Source organism: Panthera tigris, chromosome B2 (genome assembly GCF_018350195.1).
Source record: "Panthera tigris isolate Pti1 chromosome B2, P.tigris_Pti1_mat1.1, whole genome shotgun sequence".
NCBI lineage: Eukaryota > Metazoa > Chordata > Mammalia > Carnivora > Felidae > Panthera > Panthera tigris.
The window spans coordinates 137,857,090-137,870,785 of record NC_056664.1 but is presented as its reverse complement, the minus strand read 5'-3'; the positions used below and the strand labels follow the sequence as shown (position 1 = coordinate 137,870,785).

The window sequence follows — 13,696 nt, the reverse complement described above, 5'->3', positions numbered from 1 at the left end:
TAAATTTTCCAAATGAATGGAAAGAAAATGGGGCAGGAAATACACATTAAGAATGGGTGTCTCTGGGCTTTGAGATTATAGGTGATTTTCGTTTTTTAGTAACTTCTCTATTGCGTTTTAAAGTTTATAACAAGGCAGACAATTTTTTTTTTTCTGGTATCAAAAGTTTTATTTCTAAGAAGTGGAATAGATGCTGTAATTACTGGCAGAGCCAACCTTGTGGTAAGGACATGCTGAACACGGGTCCTGAAAATGTGCCTTCCGACAACACTCAATAGAAGGCACCATTGTCAGACGTGCATATCAACTATGCGTTTAATCAAGCCATGGTGATGATCAAGAGGCAGCTCTAGGCAAGAAGGACCAAACAGCTAGAAATGTAGTGACTTTAGACCAATAGGGAAGAGATGAGAAGGGGAAAGATGTACTGTGTAATAAACATTTAGCATCTGCAGGCTACTCCTGCAGCTACTCCTCCCTCCCACCACAGGAAGTTGGGCGCGGGCAGCTCCTGTCAGTCTCTTTCTCTTTAGTGTGTTCTTTGCCTTTACCCAAGACTCGGGACACTGATATCCAGGCAAACAGCATTTTATGTGGAATACACACACAGTTTGGTCAGAGAGAGGTACAGAAGGAGAATTTTCCTCCCTGGAGGAAGTTGACACAGATGAGTCTCTACTCAGGGGAGTGCCTAGGGAAGGTGGCAGCACTTTGGGGGTGGACTAATAAGGTTAAAAGATGTGATTTTGGCCTCTGGGAGAAGCAGAGTAGGGAGTGGCAAAGCTCAGAAGTGAATTTTGTTCTTAGAATTCTCCTGCCTTCTTTATGTCCCCCTTCTGGGGCAGCTCCCTTCCCGGCCTCATGCCGCTTTCTGGCGGTCAAAGTCCCTACAATAATACACCCTTGAAATTCCTCACCCCCGCGGCCTCCTTTCCTTCAACTTCCTCTTCGTCCTTTTCTTGTTCCCAGTGCTTTGACTTCATCGTCATCAAATGTATCACAGAGCTCACAGTATATCAAGGGTCAAACGTGGATAAGTTTGAGAGTCATGCATTTTGCCTCCTACGCGTAGCTAATAATTTGGAATAATTCATATTTGTTTGTTATAGTTTATAATTATTCCAAATTATTGAAAGTAACACTATCTTGAACCGCGTCCGGGTGAGAGTCGGCCAGCAAGATGTGCGAGGTTAGGTTGCAGCCAGCCCACTGCTAATGCGCACGCGCGTCAAAGCAGGTGGCCTCCCGCAGGCAGAGAGCGCTGGGTGAGCAGCTGGACCGCTTCAGAAAGGACTCGGGCTGAATCAGGTGCACCGCACGGGGTCCCAAGCCCTGGGGAAGAGGGGCTAAACTTTTCCGCAGTTGAGATTTAGACATTACGCACGTGACTGAAGCCCGGGTCCCCAAAAGGAGCTGGACGGGGAGAGCCTTGGGAACCCTGGTAAAAGCCTAGATGGGTGAGGAAGTCTGGCCGCGTGGCAGGAAGCGTTGCTCTGGCCTTGACCCGCCATAGCCCCCCTCTCTCTTCTGGAGTGTCTGTGGATTCCTAAGGGCGAGAGCTGTGGCCAAAGGAAGGCATGTATCACTGTGGAGAGTCCTCGTCAAAGTAATGGTCAGAAACAGGGGCACCTGGGTGGCTCAGTGAGTCAAGTGTCCCACTTCGGCTCAGGTCATGATCTCCCGGTCTGTCAGTCCCAAGTCGGACTCTGTGCTGACAACTTTCGATTCTGTATCTCCCCCTCTCTCTGCCCCTCCTCGGCTCACGCTCTGTCTCTCTCTCTCTCAAAAATAAACATTAAAAAAAAAATTTTTTTTTTTAAAGTAATGGTCAGAAACAGGTTTGTGTGTGTGTGGGGGGGGAGGGTGGTGGTCTGGCAGAGGTTGGGGGCTCACAGCAGCCACCTGTGAGCAGGAAACACCAGCCAGAGCAGAAGTCTTCATCTGTAAAATGGGAATAAAACCAGGACCAGCTTCATTGGGGTTGTTGTGAAAACGAAATGATCATACAGCATTTAGCACATGCCTGCGCAAATTGAGTAACAATCAGCGTCCAGTAAGTGTTGCCTATTTTTATCTTCATCGTTGTTTCTGGGAGATCCCTTCTCCCTACTTATTTTCAAGTGGTTATGTAATTTGATTTTATGTGATCCAATGTAATGAATTTTGGCTGTGTTTTTGTTTTTAAGCAGAGAAGTTGCTTCCCAGGATGTATTAGAAAAAGGTTAGATTAAACCTTAGGCTGATTGAACTTGAGCAAAGTTTTAAAAATAATTGTGGCATCTCCAAGTTGAATTTTTACCGAATAAAAAACCCGGCAGCAATGTCATTTTTTGCTCCAGGAAGATCGTGAGAATAACTAATAACACTTGGTGGAGGTTAATATAGTATTGAAAGTAGTAATTTTAACAATTTTGAACTCATTTTCAAAGACATAATTGGAATAATTTTCAGTAGACATCAGTCTTTGTTTGGGAGGAAATTACAGTGATTAAATTAACTGCAGGCAGCCTCTCATTGTTATTTGAAGATAATAGTCTGTTGAGGATTGGTGGAAAAAAATGAATGATACATGTTCTATTAAAGACTGTATAGCTGAAGAAATTTTCATCACTCGTTCTGTCTGGCTACAATTTATGTACTGAAGCCATAATTGTCAGATGCAACTTCCTTTACTGTATTTGGCCTAGAACACTAATCCAGATGAAGAATGAGAATAATGCTTTTCCTAGGATTAAAATATAGATTTTTCTTTTAAGGAGATGAATAATATGCCAGTTCACAAGAAAATAATATGCTTGCAGAACTCTGTGCAAGTTGAAAAAAAAAAAAGAGATTTATTCCTTCGTTAAGTATTTTCAGGTTTCTGTCTCTGCTTCCATATGAAATTGAACACTGGACAAAGACAGTAATATCACACCCACTATTTAGGCATTTGAAATTACTCTTTTACTTTGGAATGAGGCATTCAGATCACTGAGTGCTGATAAATTGTCCCTGGATGAAAGAGTAAGTGGACCTTGATCTGTCGTCTCAGCTTCAGGCTCCTTGGAGGTGGCAAAGTGGCTTTCATCAGTGGAAGATGTCACCCTGCTTCCTCAAGGTCTTTCCAAACTCCGTATGATTTAGATAGTATGTCTGAGGGTAAATACCACCCAGATAGACCTGGTGGTCTGAGTGTAATACCACCCAGGCACCTTCCCTGGACATGAGTGATACTGCTTTTTAAATTTCGGTATTACTATAAAAGTTGTCTGGCTTTTACTCCCATGACGACCCGTGACTCAGAGAGAAGAAAACCTGTTTGTGTTCTTTCTGGCTGGAATGTCTACTTAAGGATCTATGCATTGGTTGTGAATCAAGTTACATATACTGATAACTAAAACTTTTCTTAATTTGATCCTAAACTAAACAATATTGGGACTGTGTGGTCCAAAAGTAAAAGGAAAATTAAAAAGTAATTAATTTCATATGCTTAGAAGTTCTTGTCCCAATACTGATTACTATGCTATGAGACAATGCTGTTTTCATGTGTTGGGAAGCAGAAGGAATTGACAAAAAGTAAATAAATAAAGTCTTGCCCTGGGGAGAAAAGAAGAGCTGGTGAATTACCAGTTGCACCAAACGCAAAGACATAAAAGTGAACAAAAGCCAATTACTTGGCATTCAATACAGCTAACATTCATCTCCTTTTATATTGTTTCTGACTTGATTATTGTAATTTCAAATCACAATAGTTAGAAAATGTTTTGATAAGGCATAATATTACATTGCCTTGTAATTTAACATACTAGAACTGTAAGGTACAAAGTTAGGACAATGGCGAGTGCAGGTTGTAAAAGAGAAAAATTGTCTAGATTTATGTGGTATGAAAGCACAGGGCTTCTTACTGAGGATGAGATTTACAGTATGACTATGCTTAAATTTTGGCCACAGATATAGTCTTCGTAGTTCTATAAACTTGGATACATTTTCATTCAAACAGAAAAGGTGATTAAAAATACCTACCTAGTGGAGTTGTGCAAATTGAGTAAATGAATCCATGTCAAAGCGTTTTGTAAATTGCAAACTGTGACACTAATTTACTTTGCAGGAGACAATCATGAAGTGTTATTGATTGAAAGAAAATATTAATCCAACCTATTTTGTACTTTTTCTAATGTATAAAAAGAAGAAGAGCATTCCAACTTCACATGTGTGCCTCTGCTAAAATTGTCACCTGAATGTAATTGTGAGGAGACAATTAGATAAACTTAATTTGAGGGACATTACACAAAAAATAACTGGTGTGGACTCTACAAAAATGTCAATTGTCAAAGACAAAGGAAATATATACATATGACAATATATACAATAGTGATCCTTGATTGAATCCTGGATTTAAAATAAAATATAATAAATACCCAGACTGAGACAATTGGGAAAATATGAACTGCATATTAGATAATAATATCACATCAAACTTCCTGTGTGTTTATTATTTTGTAATTATGGTAGGATATTTGTTCTTAGGAGGTACATACTAAAGTTGTGCTTTTTAGTTTTTATTTAAATTCCAGTTAGTTAATGGGGCGCCTGGGTGGCTCAGTCGGTTCAGCGTCCGACTTCGGCTCAGGTCATGATCTCGTGGTTCATGAGTTCAAGCCCCGCGTCAGGCTCTGGGCTGATGGCTCAGAGCCTGGAGCCTGTTTCAGATTCTGTGTCTCCCTCTCTCTCTGACCCTCCCCCGTTCATGGTCTGTCTCTCTCTGTCTCAAAAATAAATACACGTTAAAAAAAAATTAAAAAAAAATTCTAGTTAGTTAACGTACACTGTGATGTTAGTTTCAGGTATACAATATAGTGATTCAACACTTCCTTTACATCACCCGGTGCTCATCTCATCACAAGTGCACTCCTTAATATCCATCACTTATTTAACCCATCCCCCCAACCATCTCCCTTTGGTAACTATCATTTTGTTCTCTAGAGTTAAGATTTGTTTCTTGGTTTGCCTCCCCCGTCTCTTTTTTCCCCCCTCTTTGTTTGTTTGCTTTGTTTCTTAAATTCCACATATGAGTGAAATCATAGGGTATTTGTTTTTCTCTGACTTACTTCGCTTAGTTAATACTCTCTAGCTCCATCCATGTCATTCCAAATGGCAAGATTTCATTCTTTTTTATGGCTGAGTAACATTCCATCACACACACACACACACACACACACACACACACACATCACCTCTTCCGCTTGAGTTGTTTCCATAATTTGGCTATTGTAGATAAAGCTGCTATAAAACATTGGGGTATATGTATCCCTTTGGGTTAGTAATTTAGTATTCTTTGGATAAACACCCAGTAGTGCAATTGCTGATTCATAGGGTAGTTATATTTCTAACTTTTTGGGGAACTTTCATACTGTTTTCCAGAGTGGCTGCACCAGTTTGCATTCCCATCAACAGTGCAAAAGAGTTCCCTTTTCTCCACATCCTTGACAACACCTATTGTGTCTTGTGTTGTTGATTTTAGCCATTCTGACAGGTTTGGGGTGATAGCCAGGCTAGAGTTCTTAGGGATGAACCATCTTTGTAAGTAATTCTCAAATGGTTTGGTAAAATATTTACATATATAGACAGAGAAATAAAGCAAATGTGGCAAAATGATAATCACTCTGGAATCTAGTGAAGGCTTTCCAGGTGTTCATTGTTAAATATTCCCACAGCTTTTCTGTAGTTTAAATTTTTTTTCAAAATGAAAACTTGGAGGAAAATTTATAAAGTTAAAAAACCTAAATCCTCAAAACACTTGAGTCATTAAAAAACAGATCTTCCTGAAATATATCTGTCCTTTACAGATCATGTTTTTCTACCATCTCATTGTACTGTGAGATATAAATATATAGGCTTAAAAAAGAAGAATCTTGCAGCAAAAGTGGTGCTTGAAGGAAATTTATAGAATGGAATGCATATATTAGAAAAGAAGAAAGATCTAAAATCAATAACCTAAGTTTCCGTTTTGGGAATTTAGAAGAACAAATTAAGTCCAAAGTAAGAAAAGAAAGAATAATATTAGCAAAAGTCAATGAAATGGAAAACAGGCAATTAATCAGCTTCCGTGGAAGCTGTAGTCATGTCACCTCTTTCATTTCTGATATTAGTAACTTGTGTCTTCTCTCATTTTTTTTCTCAGTTAGCCTGGCTTGAGGTTAATTGATTTTATTGATCTTTTCAAAGAACCAGCTTTTGGTTTCATTGATTTTCCCTATTGAAAACTTATGTCCACACAAAAATCTGCACATGGATGTTTACAGCAGCTTATTCACAACTGCTAAAACTTGGAAGCAACCAAGATGCCCTTCAGTAGGTGAAGGGATAAAGAAACTGATACATTTAGAAAATGGAATATTAGTAAGTGCTAAAAAGAAATATGTTATTGAGCCATGAAAAGACACGGAGGAAACTTTAACGCGTATTACTAGGTGAAAGGAGTCCGTATGAGAAGGCTACATACATACTATATGATTACAGCTATGTGACATTCTGGAAAAGGCAAAACTATGGAGACAATAAAAGTTCAGTGGTTGTAGGGGTGGGAGAAATGAATGAATACACAGGGTGATGAAAATGCTATAATATTATATCATATGATATTATAACATGATACAATGATAGATACAGGTCATTGTACATTTTTCTATAAACATAGAGTGTACAACACAAATAGTGAACTGTAAGGTAAACTATGGACTTTAGCTAATTATGATGTGTCAGTGTAGGTTCATCCTTGGTAAAAAATATATATGTACTGTTCTGGCGAATGATGTTAATAATGGGGGAGACTATGCACATGTGCAGGCAGGGGACATAGGGGACATCTCTGTGCCCTCCTCTCAGTTTTACTGTAAACCTAAAACTGCTCTAAAAAATGAAGTCTTACAAAAACCTGTACTTTTAAAAACTTATGATTTGGGGATTGAGTGGGATGATTATTACTAATATGAAACATTTTCCCACTGACAGAATTCCAGGAAAACAGATGGAAGTTCTAAATTCATGTGCACATCTTTCAAGATACTTAAAAGCAAAGTAAAAATATATCTTGAGGAGTGTTTAAAGGGATTTGAACATTATTTTCACTTTATCTTTTAGAAAACATTCAGTTCCAGGGGATCTCAGTTTAATGATTTTCCTGCTAGTTTACTACCTAGGTCTTGTTCTTTTTGGGGAGATAGAACTTTTTGTCTCATTTTTTATTTGGATAGTTATTATGATGAGTGAGTTCTTATTTTGTTACCTCTTCTTGGATGTAATAGGATTCTGACTTCCTCCTAGGCAGTTGGGTCCAGGCAGAAATATTATGACCCCTTTCTTGTCCTTTTCTTGTACAGATCAGAGGCAAGAGAGCTGGAACGAGGACACTCACAGCTTTTTGGTATGTAATTGAAAATTCCTCAAAACGAATTCTTTCTTTTAGTGACTTTTATGAACTGAAGGGCCTGTACTCTACTTTGTTATTCTAATTTGTGAACCAAACTGTAATAGTCTGTGTTTATTTTCCTGTAACAGCCAATATTTATGCTTTGCCTAATATTAATGCAGAGGGAAGCTAATAGTATTAATGAATAACCACTCATCTTTGGTCCTCTGGATTTCCCTTGAAAGTGGATTCACGGTGGTAATTGCTTTTCAGTGGGAGGGTTTTTGTTTTATTAAAAAAATTTTTTAATGTTTTTATTTATTTTTGAGACAGAGAGAGACAGAGCATGAGCAGGGGAGGGGCAGAGAGAGAAGGAGACACAGAATCTGAAACAGGCTCCAGGCTCTGAGCGGTCAGCACAGAGCCCGACACGGGGCTCGAACTCACAGAGTGTGAGATCATGACCTGAGCTGAAGTTGGACACTTAACCAACTGAGCCACCCAGGCGCCCCTCAGTGGGAGGATTTTTTAGTAAAGCAGTTTATATATGGAATGATCTTTTTTGATCTCCTTGGTGGTCAGGAACATACCATAACTACCAAAGTACCATAGATGTATAATTGTGTGAAGAACCTACTTTATAAGCAAGTATGTGTTTAGATGCTCAAGTGCAAGTTGAATGATCTAGGAAATGAGGCATTTACTGATCTAAATTTACTACTGATTCAAATAAAATATTTATATTTAATAATTATAAAAGTAAGATAATCTTAAGATGTTCTTGCCTTTAAAGTTCATCACTAATGGATCTAGGCACTAATGGATCTAGTTCTTTGAATATGTGTGTAGTTCTCATTTTTCCTTTGATTTTATATTTATAAAATAATTTTAAAAGAATTATTGTATTTCTTTGCTCCTAAGACATCCATCTCTTGTTTGGTTTAATTCCTTTTTAAATTTATTTTTTAACATTTATTTATTTTTGAGACAGAGAGGGACAGAGCATGAATGGGGGGGAGGGGCAGAGAGAGAGGGAGACACAGAATCGGAAGCAGGCTCCAGGCTCTGAGCCATCAGCCCAGAGCCCGACGCGGGGCTCAAACTCACGGACCGCGAGATCGTGACCTGAGCTGAAGTCGGACGCTTAACCGACTGAGCCACCCAGGCGCCCCAGTTTAATTCCTTTTTAAAGATGAAATACAATTCTAAACTTGCTGGGGAATGCATGGGAAGCATTCTTTTCAGAGCTATCTATCAAGGACACATTGTTTTGGTGTGTGACTCTATGGATATAACTGAAAGTCTGGTAATTTTTCAGAAAATATTAATATATGAATTTAACTATTATTTTTCTATTAGCCAAACCATAACAAGAATGATCACTATTGACCGTGGTATGTATTTTCTACCACTCCCAATTATATTGCAACTGTCTTTGAAACATTGCTACCCATGACCCATTAGTCACCATCATTCATTTTGGTGACCATCTCCCTCTCTTTTCCTTCTATAATTGTTAAAATCCATTGTTCTTGTTGTCCAAGTCACTGACAAAAAATTAGTTTTGGTGCACATGTTTACTGTTTAGATGTATTCAAACACATAACGTCTTACTGTTTCAACTTGTGTGTACTTGAGATATATATTTATTCATGAGACACATTATGTGATTCAGGTCAAGAAAACTCTCACGTTGCCTTCTACGGTAAAGAATGCTTTATTGGCCATCATTCAATATTTTGTTGAGGAATTTTAAGGGATACTTTTTATGCATACATTTTTCATTGATGATTTACAAACTAGTTACCAGAAGGTATTGAAAAAAAATGGTGGATTTTACCATCTCTAGAAGTTGTCAATTACCAAGTACTTTTTCTAAAAAAACATTTCTGATCCTTAGATCAGGGGCCTCCTCATTATGAAAGGTAACCAGAAAGAGCCCCGCTTGTTATCAGAAAAAGGTATGTTATGAGGGAACCCTGTGTTGGTAGAAAGACCAGGTTAGATGAACTCTCTGGTCTCTTGTAATGCAAAATTTGATAATTCTTATGGATGATGATACTTAGCCAATGACCACATTAGATAATCTCAGTTTTGCTAAGGATTATAGAAATTCTTGCTCTGAACAAAATCAGAGACAGGGGATAGTGGTGAAAATGATAGTCTCTGAACTCAGACGGCCTGGGTTTGATCTCGTCTCTGACACGACCTATGTGACCTTGGTCATTTTACTTAACATTTAGCTGCCTCACTTTCCTCACGTGTTGAACGGAGACAGTAATAGTACCTCATAAAGCTGATGCAAGGATTTAATGAGTTAATATGACTATAGCTCTTGGAACAACAGATAGTATATAGACATTCAACAAATGTCTATAGTTGATAGTAATGAATGAATGATACTGTTGTCTATAGTTGATAGTAATGAATGAATGATACTGTCATCAGCTGGGGCATCTGTGCCTCTTGGAGATACTTACACAGTTGTCACTAATCCCCCAAATTTATGATGCATAAGAGTACAATACATCTGACAAGGATTTCTATGAGTTTCTAGCAACCAACCTCTTCAAGTTTCTTGATGCTGTCTTGGTTCTACCTGAAGCCAACGTGAAGACAAAGCTCAGACTGTTGATTAATTTCTGCTTACCCCAACATTGTGGATGTCACTTCCGCCACACTATTTTTCTTCATTTTCTGGGCCCGATTTTCCATCTTCCTCTCATTGCCTTACATAGGCCTTTCTGCGTGCATTTAAACACTTCTGGACGTAACATTTTACAACAAAGGGGCTTATTAATAATAGAAAAATTATTATTTCTCTAGCAAAGCTAGATGTTTACCTAAGAGAAAGTCTTGAACAGCTATTAGGGTAATACAATGTCTTCCAACTTGATGCAAAAGCATAGTAATAATTTTCATCTTTCCTATCGTCATTAAGCGATTTTATAGTCACTCAGATATATTAAAGGCATAATTCTCAGTCCAAGTGTGTAATGAGAGTAGGCAGTTCACATTTCATTCTCATTTACACATGCCTACATTTCTGGTTCCGTGATTATTTTTAGTTCTTCATAGAATTTTTCTTCACTTTTTAAAATTGTGGTAAAATACCCATACCATAAAATTTACTGTGTGAGCCATACGATTTACTGTGTGAGCCATTTTTAAAGTTTATTTGTTTATTTTGAGAGAGAGAGAGAGAGAGAGAGCAGGGGAGGGGCTGAGGTGGCGGGGGGAGAGAATCCCAAGTAGCCTCCATGCTGGATGGAGATCATGACCTGAGCGAAAACCAAGAGTTGGATGCTTAACTGACTGAGCCACCCAGGCACCCCCCCCCACCCGTGTGAGCCATTGTTAAGTGTAAAATTGAGTGGTATTAAACACATTCACGTTACTATGCGACCATCACCACCATCCATCCCTGCAACCCTATTCATCTTGTAGAACTAAAACTTTACACCCGTTAAACAATAACTCTCTTCCCCTCTTTTCCCTTCCCCTCAGCCCCTGGCAACCATCATTATATTTTTTTTGTCTTTAGATTTTGACGTGCTAGGAAGTCCTTCCTGCAAGTGGAATTGTACAGTATTTTTCTTTTTGTGCTTGGCTCATTTCACTTAGCCTAATGCCCTCAGGGCTCATCCATGCTTTGGCACATGTCAACATTTCCTTCCTTTAAAAGGCTAAATAATATTCCCTTGTGTGTATATACCACATTTTGCTTATCCATTTATCTATTGATAGACACTTGGGTTGCTTCCACATTTTAGCCATTGTGAATAATGTTGCTGTGAGCATAGATGTAGAAATATCTCATTGCGACCCTGCTTTTAAAATACTTATGGGTAAATACCCAGAAGTGGAATTGGTGGATCATATGTTAGTTCTACTTTAAATTTTAAATTGTTTTTCACAACAGCTGTACCATTTTACATTCCAACCAACACTTTTCATGGAATTGTTAAGTACAGAATGCTTGTCTAATTATTTTGACATATTCCTACTGGGCAGCGAATATTGTGAAGTTTGAAGTGAATACATTTTGAATGTAAGGTTATATTTTTCCAATTCATTTTTTTTTCCTGCTGTGCCTATGAAGGCTATGTTCTAAGACCTACTTAATGTTAATTTATGTTACCAGGTGATTCAGAGTGTCAGTGGACTTTTTCCAGAACAGAAACATGTGGGGCCAAGTTTCATACCTCTAATGGAAAAACAACTTGCACTCCAAGGATTTATTGGCTTAGTTTAAAATAAACTCTATATTAAATTCCTATGCGCTGGCAGTTAAGGAATAGATGACCACATATGTTTTCTTCTGAAGGCTTGTAATTTTTTTTGCACAAAATACACCAATGTGACCAGGAATGGGGACACTGGGTTACAAAGAAAGAATTGGCTAGCTGAAAAAATACTTATGTAGAGGATTGAAACAGAATCTACAAGCTTTTCAAATTATCAAGAGAACAGGCTAACATTTGTGGTGTTATTTTTTCTGGTTAAATAATATTTGTGCTTTTTAATATTTTGGTTCAAAAATACAGATACAGCTTTCTAAGGGACAGAACCCAACTCCCAAACTGAGAAGTTATTAGCTGAAAATCTCACAGTCTTTTGAGGTCATTTCCACAAATTAGTGGGTCACTTTCTCAGAAAATCTTCTGCATTTATTGTTTATGGACAGTGAGCGTAGAAAGGAGGAGGAATAAGCTTACTTACGGAACAAAAGTATTCTGGTTGCCAGAGATTTCATTTGTTTATTAGTTCATTTGTTTACTATGCTCCATTGAAATATCAATGTCTTCCCTAAGAAAACCACTTTCCAACTAAAGTGTTCATAAAAGGGACTGACAACCTTGGGTATATGTCAGTTTACTTTATACAGGAATTTAAATAGAACTTAAAAAATGTAGCAAAGACTTTTGTAAATGATTAGTAAGGCACAAGGAGCACTTGTCAGGGGTGCCTAGGCCATGCTGTGGTAGCAAATTAACCTTGAAGCCTCAGTGGCTTACCACAAGGAATTTTTATTTCTTATTCACGCTCTGTGTTCAATGCCAGTCCCACGAGAAGGGGAAGGCCCTTCTTCTCCACATGGTCTCTTAGAGGGGTGAGCTGATGGAAGTCCCATCTCCTTGTGGCACCACCATGGCAGCAGATGGCTTCAGGGTTTGCCACGACAGGGAAAAGGAATGTGGAGCACTCATACTCTTCTCCAAACTGGAAGTGATACACATCACCTCCACTCAGAACCCATGGGCCAGAGGTAGTCGCACTGCCTTTCCCAACAACCTGGGGCTGGTGGTCTTCCTGGGGTGCGAGGGAGGAGAGAGAACCTAGATTTAATAAGCACCAATAACTTTCTCTTTGATGAATTCTGCTGGAGTTTTGGATTAGGCATCTCTATAAAACAATTTTCCTTTTGAAATCAGTCACATTCATAATTCTTTATGTTTTTCTATGTAGGTAAGTAATTTTCATCTTTTTATTAATTTAGTAATTAATTTCACATTTTTAATGTGGTAATTCTAGGCAGGAATAAATAAAATAAGGATTATTGAGAAGGAATTAGTAAAGGTATAGATGTAATCAACCATGAAAAAAATGTCTATGGAAAAAATGGCCATCATATGTCAATGTATCTATAGGCTTCATTTGTATTATCAATCATACTTCATTATTTCTTTTTCTTTTCTATAAAACCATAACTAGAACTTAAATGAGACTCCAAATGTAGTAAGGGTTGATTGCAAAATCAGCGCAAGGTATATTGTATGGAAATAAGGAACTATACTTTAGATCAGTTTTAATAGATTGTCCTTAATTTATTTTATACTTTTTCCCTCCATTATATGCTCATCTTTTCCTGAATCTTAATCTCATGTTTTTTTTTCCTTTCTTATATCTCATTTTTCTCCTTAAGTTTCTTTTTCCATTTATCAAAGTATTTTATCAAGCAATATTTTCATATTGGGTACACGGGGAATAAACATGTCTGCAAATGTATTTTACCCTCATGACTGATTGTGTGTCTGAATTATAGAATTTTATGTACACATTTATTTTGATTGAGAACTTAGAAGGCATTGCTCCAATACCCTTTAACATTCCATGCTGCCTGTTGGAAATCTGATGTTATTCTTATTCTTGCTTCTTTGTAGATAATACCATTTTATCCTGTCTGTAAACTTTTAGAATTCTTCGTATGCCTTTGCAATTCTGAAATTCCACAAGTCATATTCATCATGTTCAGCTGTACATCTTCTTAAAAATGTCTGGTTCAGCATTTTGTGGCGCAGGAAG

General features: G+C 37.8%; 1 protein-coding gene across 10 annotated transcripts in view; it reads left to right on the top strand.

Annotated features, from left to right (window-relative positions):
• The window catches only part of IPCEF1 (interaction protein for cytohesin exchange factors 1), a 185,324-nt gene that overhangs the window by 55,825 nt on the left and 115,803 nt on the right, over positions 1–13,696 (top strand). For 4 of the 10 annotated variants that reach the window (XM_042987368.1, XM_042987365.1, XM_042987360.1 and 1 more), the window contains one exon: positions 7,362–7,405. The exons of 5 other annotated variants lie outside the window; for them this stretch is intronic. The gene's annotated coding sequence lies outside the window, so the exon portion shown is untranslated. Of the gene's footprint in view, positions 1–399; positions 1,309–7,361; positions 7,406–13,696 lie in introns of those variants that run through there. One more of the 10 variants, XM_042987364.1, reaches the window with a different exon arrangement.